Here is a 27778-nt window from a genome sequence, read left to right as displayed (position 1 = left end):
ATGTTCATGCTACTCCTAGTCGAATTACTAGGTCTCAAGGTAAATTATTAGGTGATCCATCAATGGCGAAACAAAAATTTCAGCTAATAAAAGGCACATATAGATGTGAGTGATGAATTAGATCTTACTGTTCTTCACAAAAAAAAACAAAAAAAGGAGTCATTCAAAAAATGATGAAAATGATGGTAAGTCATCTAAAGTAAAGAAGAAGATAAGTGTGAATGATGAAGGAGATACTCTTGTTCCTCCCAAAAAATTAAAAAAAGAATCGATCAAATGACGGAGAAGATGATGCTCAATCATCCAAAAAGAAAAGTAAAAAAGTTTATGTTCATTGGAAGAGAAAAATACCCAACTTAACTGATTTTGAGGTACATTGTGTGTGCTTTCTATGTATTAATTATGTCTGGTAGATGTTCAATTTTTATGTAGAATTTGTGTATGTTTGAAATATGTGTGTTATTATTGTATATACACTACCAGAAATTTGGTCTATGGCAACACAGGCAAAACCGTTGCAGTAGATGAGTAAACCGTTGATGTAGAGGTATTGCGATGGTTAACAAACTGTTTCATCAGGTCGCGTGGCAATAGGTCTACTGCTACGGTTTTTGTAACAGTTTCATAAACCGTTCCTATGTATGGTTGTAGCAACAGTTTTTACCGTCACTATTGCAACACGTATTTGACATCAATTGCAACGAAATAAACTGTTGCCAATGAGTTTTATGCAACGGTTATTATATCTATTGCAATAGTTAAATAAATATATTACACAACTCAGTTGACACTATTGCAATAGTTTTGTCATTAATGCTACAGTTTTTTTGTAACATAAACTCTATAGCAATGGTTTAAAAGTTGTTGCCATAGGGTCTTATGCAACGGTTATTTTTTATCAATTTCAACAGTTAATCATATTATTGCAACAATTTTATGGTTAATTCTACTCTATTTATTGACTTTAAATGAGCTATCACAATATTTACAGGCTGTTGCTATAGCCTTAATAGTTTAATTAAATTTTTTATAGCGACGGTTCTAAGTTGCTATTGCAACAATTTAATGTGCTATAAAAATATGTAGTCCTACAATGACAAACTAATAATAAATACCAATAAATTAAAATACATGAAAAGATATAGAATTACAAAACAGTACGTTATCAATGTTCATCATTAAAATTATATATCCAAAATATAAGCTTGCCATAGTAGTTAATATCCATAAACTATAGACATAAGTTTCAATGTGCTATCGATTTCAAAAATGTCCTAGAACAAGTTAGAAAAACCATCTAAAATCATCTTAACGTTCTTCAATGTTCTCCTCATTTGCTTCTTCATTTTCTCCACCTATAAAAAAATCGTGCCATTAATCTTTGTCAATGTTCTCCTCAATGTAAAATTGTTTCACATTGTTGTCACAGGGAATATGACCTTTTTCAAATACAACTGCATCAAAAAGATAAACAATAAGCAATAAAGTCACTTTAGAAAACTTTATCAAAATAAAATTGCAAGTAGTTACACCAAATCCACCATATAGTTAGACTAAGTTTCCTAAAACTTTCCTACAAATTCATGCATTTCACTATTGTCTACTTTTGCTAATGCAGAATTTCACAACTATGAATTTATTGCAAGTATCCATTCACAATTTTATCTTATAATTTAGAAAAAAATTCCAAAATATCATGGAATAGATATTTATTAAAACACAGGTTCAAGAAAAAAGTGTAACAAGGCTTTGCAGAACCAAGAATATAATCACAATCAATGGGCAATTTCCAGGACCAACCTTGACAGTTCGAAACGGAGATACACTGGCTATTACTGTTGTTAATCGATCTCATTACAACGTTACCATCCATTGGTAACTACCTTTTAAAAGACCTTTTATGTGTACATATATATATATTTTTACACTATCCATGTACAAATTTGAGAAGTCTTTAGTAGCTCTACATATCCCTTCACTTCACATAAAATCAGTTTTATGTAACTATACAACAAGGACTACATGTCCCCTCTATTCTTTTTCATACTTAAAAACTTCTTTAGCTTTAGCTAGCTATAATCGTGGGCATTTCTGAAAAGATGGAGGTACAATTACACCTCTCTTTCTCTCTCTGCAGGTACAATAACATGACTTCTTTATCTCCCTCCCTCTTTTTCTTTGTCAACAACATATATACACCACCATGATTGTCTTAATTACATATTCCACCTTGCTAACTTACATACATTAATAATGCTTACACTCGCACGAACACAAAAAGTTAGCCACTACCTATAGCATAGTTATTATTGCTATCATGTATAATTAAGAACAAAACAAGCAACATACATGTAAAACAACACATTCACCTGTCCTTCTCAACCATAAAGCTATGCTATCATCAACATATTTTAAAGAAAACATCATATTTCTTTTCCCACTTTCTCTCTGTCTCTCCTATAATTAAAAATTAATATATATACAAGAGAATTATACATGAGAAGTCTCACTTAAATAAAAGAGTCTCAATTAATTCAACTTTATTTTTCTTTTGTTGATGCAGCTAGCTAGCTTATTAAAATTGGCATACACAAGAAAGAAGAAGAGCTATCCTTCTCAAGCTCCAGTCCCACCATATAGCCACCTTCTTATCAAGCTTTTTTAAGATGAAACCTTCTGGCAATTACAGCCCCAATATTACCAGTTTTTCTTCTTACTTCAACATAGATATTCCATCTCCTTAAATACAATACGAAACTGAATTTGTCTAATATTTTCATGACCTTAATTTCTCCTAACCCCCTCATGATCAGTATAATCTCAATACCAGTATTATGGTAGAAGAAGATTCCAACAAATTAGACAAACTGGAAGAAGAAGATCATGAAGAATTAGTGCTAAAAAGCAGCAAAAACAAGAAGGATAGATGAGCAGTACCACTACTAGTACTATGCGTAGGAAAAATAACAAGTGCGCTACTGGTGCTAGTGTGGGTGATTCAAAGAAAGATAGACACAGCAAGATTAACATGGCTCATGGCTCTAGAGATCAAAGAATGAGACTCACTCGAAATAGCTCGCAAATTCTTCAATTTTCAAGACTTGCTCGGCTTTGATAAGGCTAGTAAAATAGTTGAGTAGCTATGAGTGGCTACTCACAAAGTCAAAATCAGCAATCAACGAGCTCATTCAGAAAATAAACAAAGAAAACTGCTATAGCACTATATCAATTAGTGCATCGTCTCCTTCAGAGTCATGTGAAGTTATATCTAGTGTAATTAATGAATCAACAACTAATAATACTAATAATGTTGTTCACAAGCAATAGAAGAAGAAGGTTAAGTCGATTCGTAGGAAAATATTTCATCCATTTGTTGCAAAGGAATCGAGGAATCGAGCTAGAGCAAGGGCAAGGCATAGAACAAAAATAAAGAATAGTCTAAATAATAAGAATAATATTGGTGAATCCATGAACGAGCAGTAGCAGAACAACAATTTTATAGTGAATCAAAATAGGCCTCACATGGCTTCACTAGACTTTGAGTTTGTATTTTGAACAAGAAAACGAGATGAATAACAAGGCAACAATGCTAGTGAATCGAAAGAGCCCCACACGGCTTCACTAGACTTTAGATTCAACAACACAATGTTAACAAGATTACTAATGCTCTCAAATTTCAACAAAAATGTAATGTGTTAGTACCTGAATAGCATAGATTAAGGATGAATATAAACTTCTTGAGAAGTTCTGACAGTCTTGTACATCCCATTGTGACTGAATAGCTATTTCAAAGACAAGCAACAGACGTTATCAAATATGTTCAGATCAGAAAACTGAAGTGAGAAAAGACAATAAAAATGAAAAAAAAAGTGTGTCTTTCAACAACAACAACAACATACCCAGTATATTTCCACCAAGTGGGGTCTGGGGAGGGTAAGTGTATGCAATCCATACCACTACCTCAAATATAAGATAGAGAGGCTGTTTCTGATAGACCCCCGGCTCAAAATAAAGCAATCTAAGATAAGATAAGGAATAAATGAGAAATGAAGAACTAGAAAATAGTATACTCCCTCCCAAAGATAAGGGACATTTATACCTTATAAGTATATCCATTATCATATTTTTCTTTTATTTAATTGGAAGCCTGATTGTGGAGTGAAACAAGCAAGAGCCATAGGGATTATGGAAAAAAAAGTTTTACCAACTATGAGAAAAGATATATATCTACTAGCATTAATGCCAGTCAATGTAATATCACATTACTTCATCTGTAGACAAAGATAGAAGATAGGAATACCAATTGAGATGCTTATGAGCAAGAAACAAATTCATATCACACTGGTCATATTAGCAAACATCTTAACTGAAACTCGCATGTAATGTACATATTTAATTTGCCTGCACGGTAACTACTCATTATGGAACTGCCACACAAAAGATCTAGAAGCTAGAGAACCAAAAAAAAAAAATGAAATCCAGAAGTAGGACAAATCGCTCTAACCCAAATCAAACTAATACATAGTGCAATGCCACCCAAATGATTATACTAGGTGGTCAAGGATCCACCTACAACAAGAGTGCACCAATGCTAAGAAATAATTACACTCGATCTAAATGTACATATTTTTTTAAAATCATGTATTTATAATTCGTCCGCACTCATTATCACAAAGAAATGGTTAGTGCAGACATAATCAATCCTACCAAATTAAAACAATAAAGCCATATCTACATACTGGATAAACTTTTCTAGCAGTTAAAAGAGCAAGAAACAACTACATATCACATAGATCGTATTACCGAATAACCTAGTAGCAACTCAAATGGGTGATGCCATAGTACATCAAAGGTGCTTCTAAGAGATGGAACCTTTGGAAAGCTGATAGACCCATCAGGAACACCTGGTTATTTCCTTTTTTGCTACTTTGATAGCTCTTCGACCCTTGCAATGATGTTAATAGGGTCAAGCATGTATTGGTGGCTAAGTCCCCTGGTGGGATAAAAGGTAAAGCTTGACCTAACTGCCATTAATGTAATGGTCATGGAAGAAATGAAAGAAGTATGGTGATTTACCTTGAAGAACAAGACATGTGGTAATTTTACATGGCCGCCTTTGTTTAACTCGATCAACAACCATAGCAATGTTAACTTTGGGCACTCCTTTTATCACCACTAAGTCCAAGTAACTATCTAAAAACTGCAAAACCACTAAGTTATAATACACGTATTGGAAGTTAGAATAGTTGCAGCTTAGTGCTTCTGTGAAATTACAATAAGAATGTATTAGCTAGGATTATATAGATAGTCTAGTGTGTTTTCTATGCAAAACAGGACCACGATATCACTTGTGCTGAACGAAATTTGATTTAACTTGACTAATGGTTTCACCTTCCAGTTCAGCTGGTTCACCAAAAGATTTATAACCTGGTGCAGCCACAAATTTTATACAACTATTATACCTCCTAATCTAGAATGTTCATTGCATTCCCTGGCCAAATAGTATTAGACTAAAGTTAACGAGCATAATGATGATGCTTTAAAAGAACCCCATGTACTCAAAGTACCCAGTATTACTGCCATAAATGCACTGTGAGCTACTCAAAGGAAACAGATAGTAAAACGTACATAAAAATCTATTAGAGCACCACCCATCCATCTATGCTTCTCTGACTCGATATCAATATCAGCTATTACACCTGAAAAACAAGCAAACTTCAGTATCAATATAATATCAATATCAGCTATAATTGTTTATTCTAATTTGTTAAATACTTAATTATAGGACAAAACACAAAGCTGAAGATGTAATACCCCAGGCGAGCATCAGCACACTGAAAAACTAGCTCTGCCCCTGTGAAATAGTAGCTACGTCTAGTGATTGCTTATGACCTGCAAGAAACCACCACACGTGTTGCATTAGACGCACACAATATAGACCAACAGCGAGTACAACCCACCAAAAAGTCCTAAAAATATGAAGCCAAACATTTCCAATTTCAGATTAAAAGCTTTGCTGCTAGTGGCGACTTCTGACGACAATGGCGCCACCTCGCCGAAGCTCCAAACCAAAAATTGGCAACGAAATTTGATGTAAATTACCCCAGAAACCTAAATTTATCATAGATTATTTTATAGAAACCGTGACTGGAGAGAAGATGATCGCAAAAGTTAAAGTTCCCTTCAAAAATTCTCTTCAGCAGACGAGTTCACAATGGCAATTTTATCTTCAGTGCAACAATTGGAGATCAAAAATGTGTATTCTAATTTGTTTTTGGTTTAGTGAGAGAAAATTGGAGAAAGAGGAAAAAGGGATTAGATTTTTTTGCTTTTGGCGGGTTATGAAAATAAGAGGGGGAAATACAGTGAATTAATAACTGTTGTAATTGATAAATAGATGTATTGCCATTGATTATTTTGTAGCTACTGTTCATAAATTTTTGTTATAGGGATGCCTATTGCAACGGTTATAAATTAGTGGCAATGGTTGTGTTATTAAATCGTGGTATTAGAATCTAACTTTTTAGCAACGGTTGTAACCGTTGCAATAGACTATCTACAACAATGATTTATGAACCGTTGTTTAAAAACTTGTTGCCATAGACCCAATTTCTGGTAGTGATAATATGTGTCAGTGTTGCATATGAAATATATTGGGCAGTGATTTTTGTGAAATTTAGTATATATTGGTTGTATAACTATTTGTCTAGCAGCATTGTATTAGAAATGTGTATAGTTTGAATATTTATATTGTTACTGTGTAAAATTAGCAACACTATAGTAATGAATACTGTATGAGTAATATATGTAGGTTTTTGAAATATTTACACATAAAAGTACACTTATTGTAGGTTTGGGATTTGTTTCTTAGTCCATCTGATCATTACAAGTGTCATCTTTAGAGCACACAAACTGTGGTATTATGACTGCCTTGAAATCTAAGTTAGACAAGAAGCAACTTGATTTGTTTAAGAACAGTTGCTTCGGGTATTTCTTATCTTTACCAAGTATTTTTTTCTCAAAATCAACTTATCCATTGAATGTTGCTTTGGGAAATTATTTGTGAGAGAGATGATAAAATATGGATTAAAGTGAATAACACTATGTTATGGTTCATCTTACAAGAGTTTTCTATCATTAGTGGCTTAAAATGTATTGAAAATTACAATAATGAGTTTTCTCTTAATGAACAAAGTAAGCTGATAGAGTTGTATTTTACAAGAAATTCCAAGGTCACAAAGCTTGATTTAGAAGAGTATTTCATGAAAAAAAGTGGTGATGTGATGAAGATGCTTTACAAATTTCTATTTCGTTCTTTATTTATTGCTTTCATTTTCTATCACGTATAGTGATGTTGTAACTAAGAATAATTTCTTATTGGTTAAATCTGGGAACTATGAATCATTTCCTTATCAAAAATTATATTTTTGTCTGATGTTGGAGTCAATGAAGTCTAAGGTTTATCAGCAAAAAACTATGTATCATTGTGCTGGTTTCTCTCTAGCATTTCAGTGTTGGTTTTATGAGTGTTGTCCTTGTGACGATGGTCATATTGCTAATGGAGTGCGCGATGATGTGCCATGATACTTAATTGATTTGCAAAGCATAGAACAACATACAAGGAGGTCAAGTCTGCATTTTTTGATATTAGGCAAAAGTAGGTATATCATTGTTTTAGAATGTAATTTATATATGCTTTGTTAAATTATTATGTGCTTATTAAATGTCGAGTGTTGTTTTTTATGTGCAGGTAGTGTTGCATAACATTTACGCCGACAGTTCTCAAAAAAATAATCCTTTAATTACCTGATTTCAAATCTGTGGATGCAGTTGTGCACTCTCTTGATTTGCCTAGTACAAGTAAACAAAAATGTAGTAATTCGAGCTCAGATAATGAATTGACACTTTTGAGAAGTGATGTTAAAATGGTATATCAAAGATTTTTATTAATATTTGTATGTTTTTGTTAATTGATGTTTTGACTTTTTCCTTTTATGTTTAGTTAAAGGAAAAGGTCTTCTCGGTGGAGAAGTTTATGAAATCCTCATTTGAATTAATTTTTCGAGCTCCAGATATAAAGAATGAACCTAAGGTATTCTTTTCCTAAATTTTTCCTATTTTTTTAACAAAACTTACATACACTATTATAATTATTTTACAAAGTTTTTTGTACAGCTTGCTACATCAATTGATGATAACAATGGTGACAACTAAAATAAAAAAGATGATGAGACACCTAATATTGGTGGTATAGGTGATGATCAAGTGGATGATCCACCTAATGTGGGACAACAAAATGTTGTTGCACCAGAAATGGATCATAAAAGTGACAATTTATTTGGATGATGTAGGAAAACAATAGATTATGTAGGTGGTGACGTATTTGGTTATTTGGTGGATGACGTTGGAGAGAAACTTAATTTTGTAGGTGATTGTGTAGTTGGTCATGTCTATGTTGATTATGTGGATGAAACTTTTAAGGATGGTGCTTTGCAGAATTTTCCAAATTTTAATTTTTTGAAGTTCACACAAAGCTCAAGTGAAAATAAGGCTATAGGGGAGGGTAGAAATAGTCAGGTTGATAGTGATTGGTCTAATTTTACTGATTTTGAAGTGTCTAAATTTACTCAATCTTTTCGTGATCAACAAATATAAAAAGAAGGTGATGTGGCAATGCTTAGCTAGAATGAGCTTGATTGGTCAGAAATTCCAGAAGCTGAAATTTCTAAGTTCACTCAACCCGATACGAGTTTTTCAACAATTGATGCAACTGGTTTAGTATGTGATAATGTTAGAAAGGTTGATGCAAATGCAAGTGATAATATTAAAGGGATTAAGGAAAACATGGTGGCTGCGTCTGTTATGTTGGATGAAACACCTACTATTCCTCGACGATTACGTAAGCCAGCGGCAGTATGTGAATTGCCATTTTTGTCAAAATTTGATTCTGATTATGGCAAAGTTGAAGGTCAATCATCTAAGCATATAGAGAATGCTCAGCTAAGTAACTGTGTCTTGTCTATAAAGCATCCTTTTGTGAAGAGTATTAAGGAGCGAATTGATGATATGAAAGTGACATTACAGTTTAACAGGTTTGTTGCCAGATCGTTGCGCGTTAAACAGATGTAAGTTTCTGTTTGTAGTTTCTTTTTGTTTTACTTTATTTTTTCATATATTATAATTTTTGTAACATTTTTTTATAGGCCAGTTTATTCAGATTCTGTCAATGCTCTCCCAAAGTATTTTGACTATAGAGTTGATACCGTTAAAATGAAAGAGTGGTTCTTCACATTGGCATATCCAGGAGTACGCTTAACCGATTCAGTAAGTTATGAATTTGTTAGTTAAGTAGGTTATATATCTTTTATTTTTGTACTTAATAGTGATAAGCTAATTGGAATATTGAATTTTTGTATATAATGCGTGTTATATAAGTTATATGCAGTGTATATGCAGTACTTTATGTATAGTTTATATGCAGCACTTTATATGCAGTGTATATATAGGTCCTATGCAGTGGTTACACAGTAGGTACATAGTTTAAATGCAATAGTTGATATGCAGTATATATACAGGTCCTATATAGTAGTTATACAGTAGGTACACAGTTTGTATGAGTAGTTGATATGATGTATGTTGTATAAGTATTTTGTATTTATCATATTATAATTAGTGTTTTGTATTCATTTTTAGCATTTTAACGTGGTTTTCTTGTTCGTATTTTCAGCATATTGATGTTATCTTTTACTATTTGAGAAAGAAGTCAAAATACGGTCCTATTTATGATTCAGATAAATTTACAACCACCGATTATTGATTTAACTGCTTGATTCAGACTTTGTATAAGCGGTTTATGGAGAACAATAGAAATATAACACTTATCACTCAAGAAAATCAAATCTTTGAGTACATGCTTGGATTTATTATGAGATGCACTGTCCCATGGAATAGCATTGACAATGTTCTTTTCCTAATTAATCTTGCTGAGGAGTTTCACTAGATTTTAGCGAGGTTGTGTTTTAAAGATCAGTGCCTATATGTGTATGATTTAATGCATGGTGCAAGGCATGCTGTTTGTGTTTAAAAATCAATTACAGCGTATTCAAAGTTAATTCCACATTTTCTTTCTTGTATTGGATTTTGGGAAAGTATGAGCGATGGACTTCCAGTGGCTAATTCTTTTGATATTCGTATTGTTGATAGATTGCCAACTCAAGCTAACACGTAATATATTGAATGCACATTCAATTGCTCATTTTTAAATACTTTTTGTCAATTATACTGATGATGTATTATGTTTGTAAGGACTGTGGTGTATTTGTTGCTGCCTTTGCTGAGTATTTACTTGATGGTCTTGAAATTTCTAATCATCTAGATGATATTGATGCTATTTGAATTCAATATGGTGTGTTGCTGTGGGATTATGGAAAGAAGAAATAAAGGCAATGTGCCGTTAGTGAAGATGAATCTACTAGTCGATTATTCAAGAAAAATGATGGTGTGCAGCAAATTTAGTTAGAAATGTCTTTGAAGCGTAGATATGAAATATGTTTTTAGTGTTGAAACGATAGTTTTTTTTTGTTTTGTGTGATACACTGGATATTCTTATTGTGAAATGTTATGTTGAATACTATATGTTTTGGAAATTGATACAATTCTGTACAATTGATGCTGAAATGTTAGTTTGTGTTAATCACATTTTATATGCAGTATATATGCAACATTTATTCAATATCTATACAGTTGTTACACAGTTTACGTGCACTATTTATACAATTTTATACATTTATCCTAACCAGATATAGAACTTATAGATTGTTGTAATAAAGTAATTATATAGTTTATAAAAGTAGTTATATTCAAAATATAGAGGTGTTATGCATTCGCTAATTAATTCAAAAGAAAAATACTACTACTTATATATATTCAAACTGTATATAGGTATTATACATGATTGACATAGATGATATGCAGTTTTTTTAGGCATTGTAGCAAAAAAATTACATTCCCTCAGCTCAGAGGAGTTGATTAGTGCAGCTCACCAAAGAATGTGCCTAAAATGAATGAAACACCATAATGCACATATTTCTATAAGAGTAGAAATGAAATTGAAATTGAAAGCAATATTCTATAAACTAAAAGTGTTGCATTTAAAGTAAAATAATATTGTTGCTATTATATTGCTATAAAAATAATAGTCTTTTTTCAAGAAAAAAATGGGAAAGATAAAAGTATTCTTGCAGCAGTATCCTATTAGATTTTTGTTGGAGCATTTCCACATGTTCTTCGATTGTGTCCTTTTTTTCACACCGCCCACATAAAATTTATTGCTTAAAGTAGTCCATAATGCTCTTTCCTCGATTATTTTTTTTAATCTACCTAGTTTTGGTTTCAAAATTGGTGACAGTACTATATTAGCTGATATCTCTGGTGGAATGTGCCAAACTGTTTCATCAAGAAGTGGTATAACTTGAAGTTTATATGCTTTCAAGAAGTTTTCTCTTGTGTAATATGAAGCACAATATATTTGTAAGTCCGTATGTGTGTAAGTTAGCACCGCCATAGCATATGGACAAGGTATACCATCTACTTGAAATTGTAGGCAGGAGCATTTTTTTCACGCATGCAAACAATGTTTCGTTTTCTAATTTCATCAATGACTACATAAGAATAGTGAGTAGAACTCATCACCTGCAATGCACAAATATATTAGTAAATAGTGTGCATATTAGAATATGTAAGTGTCTGTGAAGTAGAAATAAGAATTAATACCTTTATTTTATCTGACAGAATCAGAGTTTCCTTTATATTATATTATATTTGTTTCCCAAATCTATAAATGTTGCTTCTAAATGTTGTATATGTTCATTATTCCATCTCATGACCAGATCCATCATAAATTATAGGAACTTTTTAATTGGCAGGTCTCTTGCATCTCTATTTGGTGAATTTAGGGACTACTATGTTTGAAGTCATGAACATCGACCTGTTGACATAGGAATGAGCTATGAACCATTTTTGATAGCCTATATCAAACAGATACTCTTTCACCCTATTATCGATTTTGTTTATGTCTTTCATAAGTCGATCAAAGTTTGCCTTTATGTATGTTCTGTCCATTATAAAGAAGATCCCCTTTAATTGCTTTTGGTTCTTCTTAAACCTACCCTTGATGTTGTTTCATAGATGGTAGATACATATACAATGAGCCACATTTGGATATACAAGTGCAGCAGCTTTTAATATGTTGTCATGCCTATCGGATAGTATGCACATGCCTTCTCTTTCACCAAAAGTAGTGTTAAACATGTGAAAAAACCGTTCCCATGAAGCGTCATTTTCAGAATCAACAATAGCATATGCTAGTGGCAAAATATGTCCTGATTAAACAAGTGGGAAAGTGTCTATCAGTGCATGCCAGCATATACATAATTTTGTCTAAGAAAAAATTCATAAAACTCACCTGCTGCATCCAGCACACTAGCAGACAACATTGTTCCTTTGTATGAAGACTTTAGAAAAGTTCCATCAACAACAATGATAGGAATACAATATCTCTAGCCCCTAATTGATGTGCTTAACGTGCCAAAAGCATATAAAAAGTGATTGTCCTCTGTTTTATGTAGCCTTGTGAATGATCTTGGATTTATTGTGTTTACCATGTATAGGTAGGCTGGAAATTTAGCATAAGATTCATGCAAGGAACCTCTAACCATTTCAAGCACCTTTTCTTTGGCTCTATATGCTTTTTTGTAGTTCACCCTAATTCCGTACAAGTTTCTCATCTCTTTCGTGATCTCTGTTGGAGTGTATGTTGACTTTGGATTTAGAAAGATGTGCTTCACCATTTTAGTGATAGCTAATGAAGTAGCATACCATTGTGAAAGCATTCTATCCGCAATTGAAAAAGTGTGATCATCGACAAATTTTGTCACCATGAAAACTTCTGAATTTTGTTGACTTGAAGATCTAAAAGTCCAATTGTATCTCTGATTGATACACTTAAGATAGTACCTAGATACATTTATATACAATAATGGTACATTTATATAACATTGGTATACAATAGGTACACAGTTCATATGCAGTAATTATATATGCAGTATATATACAGGTCTTATACAGTAGTTGCATAGTAGGTATATAGTTCATACGCAGTTTATATACAGATCCTATACAGTAGTTACAATATTATATGCAGTATTTATGCAAATTTATACCTATATTACAACAAAATATAAAACTTACACATTGTTGACATAGGTCATATAAAGTAGTTATATAGTTTAATATCCAATATATATGCATGTGCTATACAGAAATTACACAGTTCATATGCAGTAGTTTATATGCAGTATATATAGAGGTCCTGTACAATAGTTACACAGTAGGTACACAGTTCATATGCAGTTTATATACAGGTCATATATAGTTTATATACAGGTCCTATACAGTATGCAGTATTTATGCAATTTTTTACCTATATTCCAACAAAATATAAAACTTACACATTGTTGACACAGGTCATATAAAGTAGTTATATAGTTTATACCTTGATGACGATGATCTTTTCACCTTAAATTGGAATCTCTCATGGATTGTATAATATTTCATCACACTTGATATTGTATTTTTATCCCAGTACAGCTGCCCTTCTTCAATATCTCTATGAAGTGGATCCTTTATTATCGATTCGGACTGTTCTTCCATTTCTTCCCCAGAAAAATTATCTTCAATTGTATAATCAGAAATAAGTATCTGATGAACTTGAATAGCAGTCGGAGATGTTTCGATCAAATTTTCAATTCAGGATTCTTCATTTTCAAATGTGTTTTGTAGTGTTACACACTATGAAAATTCATTTATACCCAATTTTTTTTTCTTCATCTTCATATAAAGTCTAATACTCATATCATTGTAAATAGTCATAGAACCACTCTTTACAATATATTTTATAGTCATTAAACCAGAATTTCGCTCTAGAATCAACTTCTTATACAGTTCATCAATAAAATATTCATACCTGCAATCTGAATTCAAAAGTACTCCATTGATTGTAAACTTGTCAAAATGTACATCACTTAACCACTCTCCTCCGTATTGTAGCATAATTGGAACTAAAACTGAACTTGAAGTCATAATTTCATATCAATTGAAGCTAATTGTGAATGAAAAATACTTTATGAAGCTAATTGACGGAGGATTTTTATATATTTATATACAATTTATAAAGGTATTTTAAGGTAATATATTGTATATGAAAGAGGAATTGTGAGGTTTTAATGGAAAGAAATCTTGAGGTAAAATTGGAGAAGGAAAGTGTGAGTTTTAATTGAAAAGGAAAGATATATATTAGGCAAATTTTGTGGCTTTTTAGCGGTGATTAGAAAATGGTTAGAACATGGAATTATTTTAACGGTTATTAAGTGGGAATTAAAAACAAGGGCTATTTTTGCGGAATAACTTTTATGCGAAGGGTTATTTTTGTCCTTCTCCCTATAAATAATACTAGACATTGAAGGTCATGCTCAGCACAGGCCCAATATATATTATTTTTTATTTAATTTATTTGATACAAATATAATTTAGATAATCAATCATTAAAAGAATTTAAATTTTTAATTATTATGATTTATAATACTTTTTGTTTTGTTTCAATTTAAGTGACACTAATATAAGTTCGAGAATCAATCGAATACTTTATATCTTTTATATTTTTAAGTTTTTAAATATGTGATCTATAATGCTTTTAGCATAATTTTTAATAAGATATCAATACTCTCTCAATTCCAGTTTATGTCTTCTCATTTTTAAATACTGTATGTTACTTTATGTCTTCCTCTGACATATCGTAATTTCTGTGACACTAATATAATTTTGATAGTCAAACAAATATTTTATGTTGACATACCATTTTGTGTGTAATTTATCTTTTTTATGAAATATTATTAATTTTTAATGCTTAAATGACCATAAAAATTAATTAGGCTGATATAATAAAATCGTGATTGAAACAATGAAGCAGACATGTCTTAAATAACTTATAACAACTAATTAGAAGTGATAAAATAAAATTGTTATAAAAAAATATATGTGAAAAAAATTTTAGTAGATCTCACATAAGACATCTAATTAATTTAAAACATCAAGAGTTAATTTATTATTTTATATTTAATTTATCCTTTTTATTAAATATTACTCCCTCTGTTTCGGAATAAGTGAATTGTTGGGGTATTTATTGGTGTTTCAAAATAAGTGAATCATTGAATTTTTTTTTCAAATTTACCCTTATGATTTGACAACTAATTAACTTTTGAAAATGTATTACAAGGTCAACTTTTTCTTTTTTGGGGGGTAAAAATGAAAAGTTGTGTTAAATTTATGTCTTTAATGTTTTTTCTTTAATCTGTGTGTCAAAATCCAAAAATTCATTTATCATGAAACGGATGGAGTATTAATTTATTAATACTTAAATGACTTATAATAATTAATTAGGAATGATATAGTAAAATTATGATTAAAGTAGTTGAAGAAGGTAGTACAAAATTTATTGTTTCATTTTTTCCAAAATTAATTACGGGTGATATAATAAAATTACGATTGAAACAACAAAGCAGACATGTCTTAAATAACTTATAACAGTGATACAATGAAATTACTATAAAAAATACTTTTGAAAAAATTTAAATAGGTTTCATATAAGACATCAAGTAGAAATAAAACGTCAACAATTAATTTATCATTTTATATTAAATTTATTATTTTTATTAAATGGTATTAATTTTTTTATACTTAGATGACTTATAATGATTAATTTGGGGTCATATAGTAAAATAACGATTGAAGCAGCTGAAGCAGGCAGTTCGACATGCCTGCTTATTGCCCTTTATAAGTAGGTTATTTTTATTAAATGTTATTAATTTTTTTATACTTAGATGACTTATAATGATTAGTTAGGGGTCATATAGTACAATAACGATAGAAGCAGCTGAAGTAGACAACAAAAGAAGACATGTCAAAGATGTGCCTGCTTATTGCCCAATAACGATTGAAGCAACTGAAGAAGGCAACACAAGCGGACATGTTGTAGGTGTGCATGCTTATTGCCCTTTATAAGTAGTTTATATTTATATAAGTAAGTTATATTTATATATGCCCTTTATAAGAAAATATAATATAATATAACAAGATATCAAAGGCCCGTGCTAGCACGGGTCCAATATATATGTGACATAAATAAAATTTTGATGATTAATTATATTTTTATTATTTTTTAGATATTTTAAGTTGCTAGATTTGTAATTTATAATAATTTTTTGACATTGTAATTTACTATTTTAAGCTGTTATCCATTTATAATTTATAATACTCTCCTGTCCAAACGTTTGTAGTGCTGATAACCAATTATATTTTAAAAATAATTTAAGTTTCTAATTATTGTGATTTATACTTTTTCTTCTATTCCAATTTAAGTGACACTTATGTAATTTCAAAAGTCAATCAAATATCACGGTTGAAGTCGCAAGGCGGACATGTCTTAAATGACTCATAATAACTTATTAGAAATGATATAATAAAATTACTACAAAAAATAGTTGTGGAAAAAATATAAGCGGGCCTCATATAAGATGTCAAATTAATTTAAACCATTAATAGTTAATTTATCATTTTTTTGTTTATTTCGTCTTTTTTATTAAATATTATTTTTAATACTTAGATGCTCATGATAATTAATTAGAGATGAAATAGTAAAATTATTATTGAAACAGACATGTCATAAATGTTTATTAAATATTATTAATTTCTTAATATGTAAATGACATATAATAATTAATTAGGAAATAACTTATTAGAAGTGATACAACAAAATTAATATAAAAAATAATTGTGAAAACAATTTAGATGGGCCTCATAAAAGATGTCAAGATAATTTGAAACATCAATAGTTAGTTTATCATTTTTTGTTTATTTTATCTTTTTATTAAATATTATTAATTTTTTAATACTTAAATGACCTATAATAATTAATTAGGGATGATATAGTAAAATTACGGTTGAAGCAACTGAAGGAGACATGTCATAAATATCTATTTTATATTTTTTATTAAGTATTATTAATTTTTTAGTACATAAATGATATATAATAATTAATTAGAAGTGATATGGTAAATCACAGAGGAAGAAGGCATGATGACCGCCTCCACCTTCCCTTCACTCTTCTATAGATTAGAAAAATATCATCCACTTATTAGTAAAATGCAAAACGAAAAGTTATGATCGTTATAGTTAGATCGTGATTTACCCGAGATAGGTGGCGAAATAGACACTTTCAAAACTTATTTTGGCATTTAGACACAAGTCTTGGATGGTCTATTATGGCAGTAGCTGAGGTAGTTGTCGGGGATGGTAATTATATAGGTGCGTGGGAGGAGGGTCCCAACTATTGGAAGTGGAAATCATCTAGCAAGAAGGCAGTGCCAATCCTGCTACGTCGCAATGGATCGTACGATGACATGGTTCGAAGAGTAATTGAGAGCGGAGAATTAAAATATGAGCCAAAGAACGTTGTGATTAGCTATGTAATGAATAGGCCAGGTAAAATACATCCCACATTCATAAATAATAATCGGCATGTGTCGTTATACATGTTGGATGTCGCTGTCGATGGCTCTAAGCCATCATTGAGGATAAATATCATCCCAGGGTCTCCGACAATCCCGCCACCACAGCCAACTATCGACGAACATGATTCATTTGAAAATGAGAGTTTGGATGCTCATCCAATGGATTTGGAAGATCATTCAATGGAATTGGAAGATCCAATTTTCTCTAAAGAAGCAGGAGAATAGTGCGGATTGGGAGAACAAACCAACCACACCTTCTCCGACGGAACTAATTTTTAGGTAAATCAAACATTTAGCAACAAAAAGGAGCTGAAATGATTGTTGGACGTAGCATCTGTGAGAAATTCTTTTGATTATGCTATGTTAAAAAGCTGCAGCAAATTTCTCAAGGTGAAATATGTTTGTCCTAGCTGCGCGTGGATGTTGCGGGCGAAGAAGTATGAATGTACGGATAGATTCGTCATCTATAAATACGTTGGCGATCACAGTTGCGGCATCGAATACGCCATGCCCAGCCATAGGAAAATCACATCTAAAGTCATTGTGTCGCTTTGTGTGAATATGTATCATGAAGGGAAGGGTCCGAACACTAGTGAGATTCAGATGATTGTTTTCAAGAACTTGAGAAGTAGACCAACCTATTGGAAATGTTGGCTGGGGGGTGTGATTGCCAAGAAAATAGTTTGAGGGACAGCGGAGCACGGGTATTCCTGCCTGCTCACTTTTTTGTACATGATCGATGCTCTTAATGTAGGCACTACCTCTTCCATCATAGTGTACAAGGTCGATTGTAGGTTTATGTACTATTTTTTAGCGTTGGGCCCTTGTATTAGGGGATTCACCCACATGAGGAAGGCTATTACGATTGCCGACACTTATTTATATGGCAAGTACGAGGGCGTGCTGCTAAGCACGGTTGCACAGGATATGGAGAACCATATTTATCCCATTGCCTTTTGTGTCATTGAAAAGGAGAACGATTCATCTTGGACGTTCTTCTTTGAGAAGCTGAAGTCTATTGTGGTTGATGGACCAGATTTGTGCTTTATCTCTGATAGGCACAAGTGCATCGCCAATGGAATCGCGAAGGCTTACAACCATGCTCATCATGAGTACTACATAAGGCACCTAGGTGAAAATCTTCAGGTAAATCACCACTACGAAGAACACCTCTATCTAGTCTACAATGCAGTAAAGGTATATTCTCTCGAGGAGTTTAGCGACCATTTTATGGAATTCAAGAACTACTAACTCGAGGCAGTCTTTTTCCTCAAGCATGATCTTGGTTTTGAGAAATTGAGCAGGGCATATTTCCCCAGCAACAGGTTTGACGTGATGATCACAAATATTGCCGAGTCGATGAACGCAATGTTGATTGTTGAAAAGGAGTACCCCGTGGCATCCATATTCAATTTGATTGCTAAGAGGTTTGGTGATATATTCTGGGAAAGGCATGCCTACGTCCTCAAATATAAGAATAACAAATTTATGCTCACCGCTGAAAAGATCTTAAGGGAAAATATGAGCGAGGGCGACTCCTTCTATATGGAGAACGTAAGCAGGGACGAAAGGCAATTCACGGTGTTTGGAAGTGGTTGTACGGCTAAATTCGACCTACTGGAAAGGTCGAGTTCTTGTAGAAAGTTTGACCTGGTCAAAATACCATGCGATCACGCGATGGTTGCTTTGCGATTAAAGCACGGTGGTGATTATAGTTTGAGAGTCTATGATTACTCTTCACTCGTGTATAAAGTGGAAGAGTACCTCTTTGTGTATTCGGAATCAATTAATGTTATCCCTTTGAAGTTTGAATGGCGTGTGCCACAAGAATTGCTAGACGTGAACAATATTCCACCTCTCATGGTCACCAAGCTCGAAAGAAAGAAAAAAATGCATTAAGGGCGTGGGCGAGACTTTCAAGTCAAAGAAGAGGAACAATTGTTCACTGTACAAGAGACTCGGGCACAAGAAAACCACTTTTAACAACAATTAAGCATAGTTAGACTTGTATGAATTTGTCTTTTTGTAAGTCATGGCAGTGTATGCATTTTGACAACCCTTCAGTGGTCTGATTAATGTCAGCCTTATCGATTTCACTCTGTGTCTATTATCGATCATTTAATGTATTGCATATATTGTGTGTCATTTTTATTGCTTGTATTCTTTATTTAACGTATAATTAATTATCGATCCCATATAAAGTCTATTAAAACGCTAAATATTCAAAAGGACAGATGAATAGTTGAAAATTTATTACACATCAAAAAAGTTGTTGCACGTCCACTCACACGTTTTATCAGTTGGTTATACGCTACCTCTTCTATTTCCACCAATTCACATGTCTACCAACCAATGGGCGGGAAGACCAAAGAGTTCTATTTTGTTATATATAAATATGTATCTACTATACCCAAAATTCATCTTCATCAATTCATAAATTAGATTAAATCGACAAGATGTCAGGCATTCCATTGAGACCAAGAAGGAGGGTCCATTGTAACTACGACCTTCTCCTCCTCCATAACGACCTCAACCAGCTGTTCTATGGTCTAGGATAGAATAAGGAGCACGTCCACTGCAAACTCCGATGGATTGCCCTTTTTTACGGGTGATTGTGGAGCGGTTCAATATAGATCCGGAGGAGATGATTACCCCCCCCCCCCCACCACCATCCCCTTTGAATTAGTTTTTTTATTTCTATTATTTTTTTTTGTTTTAAGTTCGTTGCTAGGAGAAGCTTTCATGGTTAGGAATGTTAGATGAAAGCTTCTTCATTTTGTTGTTTTTGCTGTATAAATGGCTACACCATCCTTGCAATGAAGTATTAATGAAATATGTTTGTTTCCTACATTCATGTATATTTTAATTTTGCAATTTTGTTTTGGTTTAATTTTTTGCAATTTCTCCTGATAGAAGATGAATTAAACGATGGTGAGATGTGAAAATTAATGTTAGTTGATAATGAAAAATTAAATATTGTTTCCTGCATTTGTCTCCATGTAATTTTGTAATTTTTTTCTTCTTTGAAATTTTTGCAATTTACCATGTTAGAAGATGAACGAGACAGTTGTCAGACATCAAATTAATTCATAGACACAAATGGAAAACGAATCTGGTCTATCTACGATTATGTTGATTTATACAAAATTAAATGCAAAGTCGATGGGGGTTATTATATACTAATCTCAATATCTATGCTCTAACATATATGTAATTGATGTATTCAACAATGAAGGTCCATCGATTGTGTCCAGTGTAGTTCATAGACTGTAAGCCTTGTCAATAATATACTGTATTGGTTTATTGCCCTTAGTATCATATTTGGAAAAAAAATAAAATAATTAGTTAATCAAAAAATAAATAATTAAATTTTATGCTATTAAAGGATCTTAAACAAGTCATGTGATCGTATGAGAGCCCACGTAAATTGTAAAAGGTGATCAAGGATGTGTGAGGATGGAATGCAGATGAACAAATGAATTCCTCACAACATACTTGTGCTTTGGTAAACATGACCCTAAGTATGTTGGTTGTTCAACCACAACTCATCACCTCACATCTTTGTTCACCACTTCCAATTTATGTGGACTCTCATACTATCACATGACTTGTTTAGGCTTATTCGATTGCATAAAAATCAATTACTTATTATTTTATTAATTAAATAATCTTTTTCAAAATATGTGCTAGTCATGGTCTATAAATACGTGTCATAGTCCAGTACACTTATTAATGAAGTTGTACAAAATATATGCTAGATTATGTTTAGTTTTGTACTCAACCTGATATAGTCTATCATAGATTTTAAACTATTTCCACAAATAAATAACTGGACTATGATATTTATTCATACACCATAACTAGCACATATTTTGAGAAGGATTAATTAATTAATAGAATAATCAATAATTGGATATTATGCAATTAAATGAGCCTAAACAATTCATGTGCTTGTATGAGAGTCCACATAAATAAAAAGTGGTAATCAAAGATGTGAGGTGATGAGTTATGGTTGAACAAATGAATTTTTCACAATATACTTGTGCTTTAGGTAAATATTTCCCCAAGCATGTTTGTTGTTCATCAACTACCCATCCTCACATATCTTTGATCACTTTATCCAATTTACGTGGACTCTCACACGATCACATGACTTGTTCAAGCTCCTTTAATTGCATAAAATCTAATTATTTATTATTTTATTGATCAACTAATTCTTCTCAAAATATGTGCTAGTTATGGTCTATGAATATGTAGCATCATCTAGTGCGGTTATTAAGGAATTATCTCATAGTATATGCTAGACTGTCTATCTATACAGTGAATCATCTACCAAAAGCCTGAGAAGGCATCGATTATAAATAAGGTCTATGAAACAAGACCAACAGTAAAAAAAATCAAAATATCATATTTTTACAACGATAATAAAGTACACGTCAAATCAACACCCAACGGTAATATCTCACTCTTTTCTTCTATAAAAGGAAGGCTATTTTTGTGTTAACACTCTCATTTTCTTTTGCTTTAACTTTTGTTAACAACTACAATATCTCAAATATCCCAAAAATCAAATGCAAAAGTGTCCTACATATGTCATTGTGGCAATCCAGCTGTTTTTAGGACTTCATGCACCGATTAGAATCCAAGTCAAAAATTCTTTAACTGTGCGGTTGGAAAGGATAATGGTGGATGCTCTTTTTTTAAGTGGCTTGACAAAGACTCACCGACGAGCAGCCCATCGACGTAAAATTTTTGAGGCGCTTCCAAGTTTCATATACTCCAAAGGCTTCAGAAATCCAAAGAAAATAGAGATCTACTCATGACATTGCTAAAAGAAACCGAAGAGTAAAGGGATTACTTGAAAGGATCACCAAAAGAAGTCAAAACAGAGAGGGATCAAGTAAAGCAAAGGTTGATTTTGGTCGAGGAAAAAGGAAAAGGCATAAAAATATTATTATATAGTTTTTTATTATTGTTGGCTATCTGGAAAGGTGTAATAGGGATGTAGGAAACTGAATAAATAGATGTATGGATTCTTAAATCAATCGTAGGTGTAATCTATAATTAATAGTGAATTTTTTCTATCTTTTATCGTCGACCATGATAATTGCTGTAAACCATGATAATTGCTGTAAATATATGATTTACTTAATCGATAGTCTGTTAAGTCTATAAATTATAAAGAACAACTTCTATAAAGTTTTCAATCAACCACTATAAATTAGGACAATAGCTGAACTAGTAACACAATGCAGCCAATTGTTTAATCTAACGAGACAATGGAATAACTAAACATTATTTCATCAGTAAATGTCATCATTGACATGCAAAATATATGTAAATCAATTATCCATAAAGAACAAATCACTAAAACCAACAAATCACTAAGAAAATCGTTTGTTACAAATCCGCCAAACTACTTATTTTTTTGATTGAGTTCCGCAACAATGCCCATCACATCCACTTCTTTTTTTTCATGTTTTTTCTCCTCTTCTTCAACTTCTTTCTCCTCATTTTCCTTTTCTTCTTCTTCTGATGATTTCTTCTCTTCTTTAATGTTTTCAATCTCCTGTTCAACCACTATTTCTTCATCAACTTCCTTCTCATTTTTGTCTTCTTCTTTTTCTGATTTGTTTCTCTTCATTTTCTTCTTCTGCTACAGCTGTCATCTCCTCATCTTTTTCTTTTTCTTATTCTTCTTCTTCTTTCACATCTTCTTCATATGTTGCATTCTCCTCCCCTGTTTCTTCTTTTTTCTTCTCTTATTCACCTTTTTTATCTATTACAACAATGTCCGTCACTACGACTGCAAGTTTTTCGACGTTTACTTGATGCCGGCTATGAGAGGGACTGTCGAGGTGCACTGTATTATTTTGAAAGGATTACAAAACATATGCAAGAAAATAAAATTGGAAGAGAAAAAAATAATTAATATACCTTCATCTTGTTGCTTTTTCTTATTCTTCTCGATTCTCCTCAGCCTCTCATCTCTAACAAAAGAAGAAAAATATCCAGTAGACTTTTCTCAAGAAAAGCAATGCGCTTGCAAAGGTCATCATCATTAGAAGTGTCTGGTGAAGTTTTGAGTCCACTTGAACCAGCATGATCACAAGCGCTTCGTGGACTTGGAACATAATGGTGGCCACCTAAATCTTCGTCTTCGTCTACGACCTCCGCTGATGAAGTCAGGACAGTTATGCCTTTTAGTTGTGCCTTCAATGCATCCGTGGATGTATCCTTAACTTCGTTCGTGTATGGCTTAAATATTTTCATGTATCTCTACTCCATCTCACGGACAGTAGGGGTAAGGTACGGGTGCACAATCTATAAAAAATAAAAATAAATTACAAGACATTTGCTAATATAATAATATTAGTATCATATCATGATAAGTACTCCCTCCGTCCCATTTTATGTGTCATCATTTTCTTTTTAATTCGTCCCAAAAAGAATCATTTTTTCTTATTTGGTAACTATTTAAAGACACAATTCCACTGTTACCCTTGTTGGTCCCACTTAATTAAAAAAATATAGTAGCATATTTTTTTATTAAAGGACAATTTGGTAAATATAACCAAGTCTTCCCTTATTTCTTAAACTTCATGTCTAGTCAAATGCCGACACATAAAATGGGACGGAGGGAGTATAATTTACCTTTGTGTTATTTTCTTTGTACTTAAATCGGTCGCCTTCCATTATGTTGTCGCACTTCAACGTGTGCCATCAAAGAAGACGGGGAATGGGCAGAGGAGAATCCATCAACTTGTCGGCGTACCTTCCCAGTTGAGGAAAGGCCTCATATATCTAAACTAGCAATCAATAGAAGCACAATTAAGTCTACAGTGTCTATATATTATTGCATAAATATGTAGGAGTCTATAATAAATCAATAAGATAGTAGATTATAAGTACTAGAAATGCCCAGGGAAATCCAAATAATGCGTTCCTCTTGACAAAAGCTTCTTTCTGTTTGGTCAGATCAGTCTTCTTTTTCAGATAGCTCAAGGTCATCTCAAAGGACACTTTTTTCCATGGATACCCCTGTAATCCACCTTCTTTGATAGGTTCTTTGCCAGCAGCATCGCATGCACAAACCAAACCAAAGCACACTTTAATTTTTGTTGATTATTCAACCTATTACCTTTCATCGGGCTAATCAACTTTGTAGCACTAATGGTTTTGTTCTTCGCCACCTTAAAATGAAAGCTTTCTCCATTTTGGAGTACTTTGTTCATTTTTGATTCACAGGGATATTCTAAACAATTCAGCCCCGTAATCAAAGCAAATTTCTTTAAGCCGAAACAAGTTGGCTTACCATTCACACAAAATAAAATTTCATGCAGTTTTTTTTATTTTTTGTACATCGTAGCAACATATAATGAACCATCTATCCATTAAACTTAAAATATTCCGCCATATGCCTCAAGTGTCCGAAACATGTCATCTTAAAATCATAGTACAACTTTTGTTCAACAAGAACCCATCTAAACTCTCGATACACCACTATTCTTGTTCTTATAGAAATATTTGCAGGAAAAGAGCCAAGATCATCCATCCAGGTTGTTAGGCCGTACGACTCAACAGAGACATCTCTTGCACAAATTGGCAAGGATAGGTGATCCTCCTCCCCGTCTCCGCTATTTCTCTTATCCTCACCTTTCCTGCTATCACTTTCACTTTCTTCTTTGCTTTTTCTCTCGCTTTTACCTTTACTATCCTCAGCATCCTTAGTCTTGTGTACACTACTTTTGCATATTCAGAAATATTGGCAAGGATTTTTTATTTGATTTCCGACCCCGATTCATCGACTACGGATTTTTTTATCTTGAAAGTTTTCAAAACTTATTCGGCTTTTCGCTTCCTACTGGCAGAAGCAGTGGAAGCAGGTCTATTAACTGTTCTATGAACTCTTCTCAACATTTATGATCTACAGCAAAAAACGAATTTATAGTGGTCGATTTATCGACCACTGGTCTATTAATAAAAATGAAAAAATGCAGCAAAAACAAATTTGTAGTGGTCGATCTATTGACCACTGGTCTATTAATAAAAATGGGAAAATGCCTCACATCAAACCTGCAATTCCAACAAGAACACCATTAAAATGGGTCCAATTCAGTACAAAAAATTCAAAATCAATACGCAATATAACTACAAAAATTTTAACAATTCTACTCACTATTCAAAGCAAAACACGATTAAACATGCGAAATCAACAATGTTAACTAAAAACACTTAAATTTTGACTAGTTCAACGAAGAACAGTGCAATTTTTGTCAAAATCGAAGAACCCCAACACAAGCGTCATCGAAAAAAATTACTAAAATGGATCTAAAATTGGTCAGGGAAGAAAATTAGACTTACCTGAGTAAGAGAAACTAAAAAATTTTGCCTGAGGAAGCAAGAATCAAGCAAAATTTTTTTCAAAAAAATAGGAACCAAAATCGGGAGAAGGAAGGTTTTGAGGAGAGAGAAACATAGTTGAAAATATTAAATGATTTTAATAAATGTTTTGAAAAGGAATAAATATAAAAAGGGACCATGTTATATTTTTTAAAAGGTTGTATTTCTTTTCCAAGTTTTAAAAATGCTAAAGAACTCATGACCCCACAACCCTTGCCCACTTTTTACCTTTTTCAAGACCTAATCCTAAAAAAATAAAAAATAAAAAAAAAATGATGTCTAACCCTCAAAATAACTTTTGGAAGTGGATAGTTATCAAAATTGTCTCGAGTTACCCTAGAAATCCTGACATAAATGCTTGTTGCAAGAATGGCTAGGTTATGTTTGGTCTCCTCCTCCTGTTCAGAAAGAAATAATTAGTCAGAAAAATTTATTCATAAGTATTTATTGAACCAACAACATTTATTGTCATAGAAATGATTTATTATTTAAGACGTGTTATCACTTTAATCCTTAAAAGACCAAGCAAACTCATCAAGTCAGTATGAATGTTGCACTAATCCTACTGCATGTAACGGTAACTCCAATAACTTGACGTGAGTTTCTCATTTACTGATTCAGTTCAACTTAAACTATATGCATGGTTCTACTTTCCATGTATTTTCAGGGAAACAATCACTCTTATGTGGTAGGATCATTCATTTTTACTTGTTTTTACAGGTTTTAATTCCCTTTCTTTATGGGATTACCAGATAAAAGAAAACACTTTCATGAGTTGGGTATGCATTGTTTGATCATGAGTAATATAGCAGCTGTGCTGTAGTCTCAGGAATTTAAAGCGAAACACCAATAACAAACACATAGAGAAGAAAAGGTTTAGATGAATGAGGTTAATAATTTTACCACTCGACCACAAAGGCCACGGGGCCAAGAAAAGCTGCAGAGAATATCCAACGATACGCGACCATGATCTTGAAGGACATTCCATCTTCACAAGCCACCTTCGACAACAAAATGTTGCCTCCCAAGAGCAATGCCACAACAACCATGGCTACTATGTGGATTGTCTTTTGAAGGACAGTCATTTTTTGTGTCTTTAATTCTGAATTAGAGTAAATTTTTTGTGTTTGACACATAAAGAGAATTTCAATCTGCCTCAGCTTTTAAAGCAGGGTGGATTTCCAAATTCATCTGCCTTTTACTCTCCTTTTTTTTTCATTTAGTTTTCTTTTACTAATCTTCTTTAAGTATTAAAGAGTGGATTTGATTCATAATTTGACACGTTCTTTTTTGTTTTTTTTTTTAAGTTTATTGATATACTTAAACATAACAAGACTTTGCCTTAAAGGAGCCAACAGCTCACAGAAGGTACAACTATTACCACTACTAAAAACTTGGTTATTAGCTGCCAAGGTTAGTGAGGGACAAAATATGTGTCGCTATTGCAAGGGACTTTGCGATGTGGTCCCTCGTTCAAGTCAAATATTTTAACTTTTAACTTTTTTTAGAAGGTAAAGAGGGATACTCCTCACGAAATTATGGTGATGATAGAAAAATAATATTAAATTTACTATAGCGAGGGACTCTCTCGCTAAATAATAAGAAAAAAATTAATATTTCAAAGAAATTTAAATATAATAATAATTATTTTTTTGGCTAGTACCCAATGATTTATTAATAAAAAACAAATAAAAATGAAATAATAAGTTATCCAAAGAGTCCCTTGATACGGTACATTTTATTTTTATATA

At 32.3% G+C, this 27778-nt stretch overlaps 1 pseudogene; it reads right to left on the bottom strand.

The window, feature by feature from the left end:
• Positions 1–27112, bottom strand: part of LOC124892429 — a 31927-nt pseudogene extending 4815 nt beyond the window's left edge.
• Between the last annotated feature and the right edge of the window lie 666 nt (positions 27113–27778).

This window comes from Capsicum annuum, unplaced genomic scaffold (assembly GCF_002878395.1).
Source record: "Capsicum annuum cultivar UCD-10X-F1 unplaced genomic scaffold, UCD10Xv1.1 ctg4722, whole genome shotgun sequence".
Lineage (NCBI taxonomy): Eukaryota > Viridiplantae > Streptophyta > Magnoliopsida > Solanales > Solanaceae > Capsicum > Capsicum annuum.
Note: the sequence above shows the minus strand (reverse complement) of the source record. Positions and strands in the feature narration are given on the sequence as shown.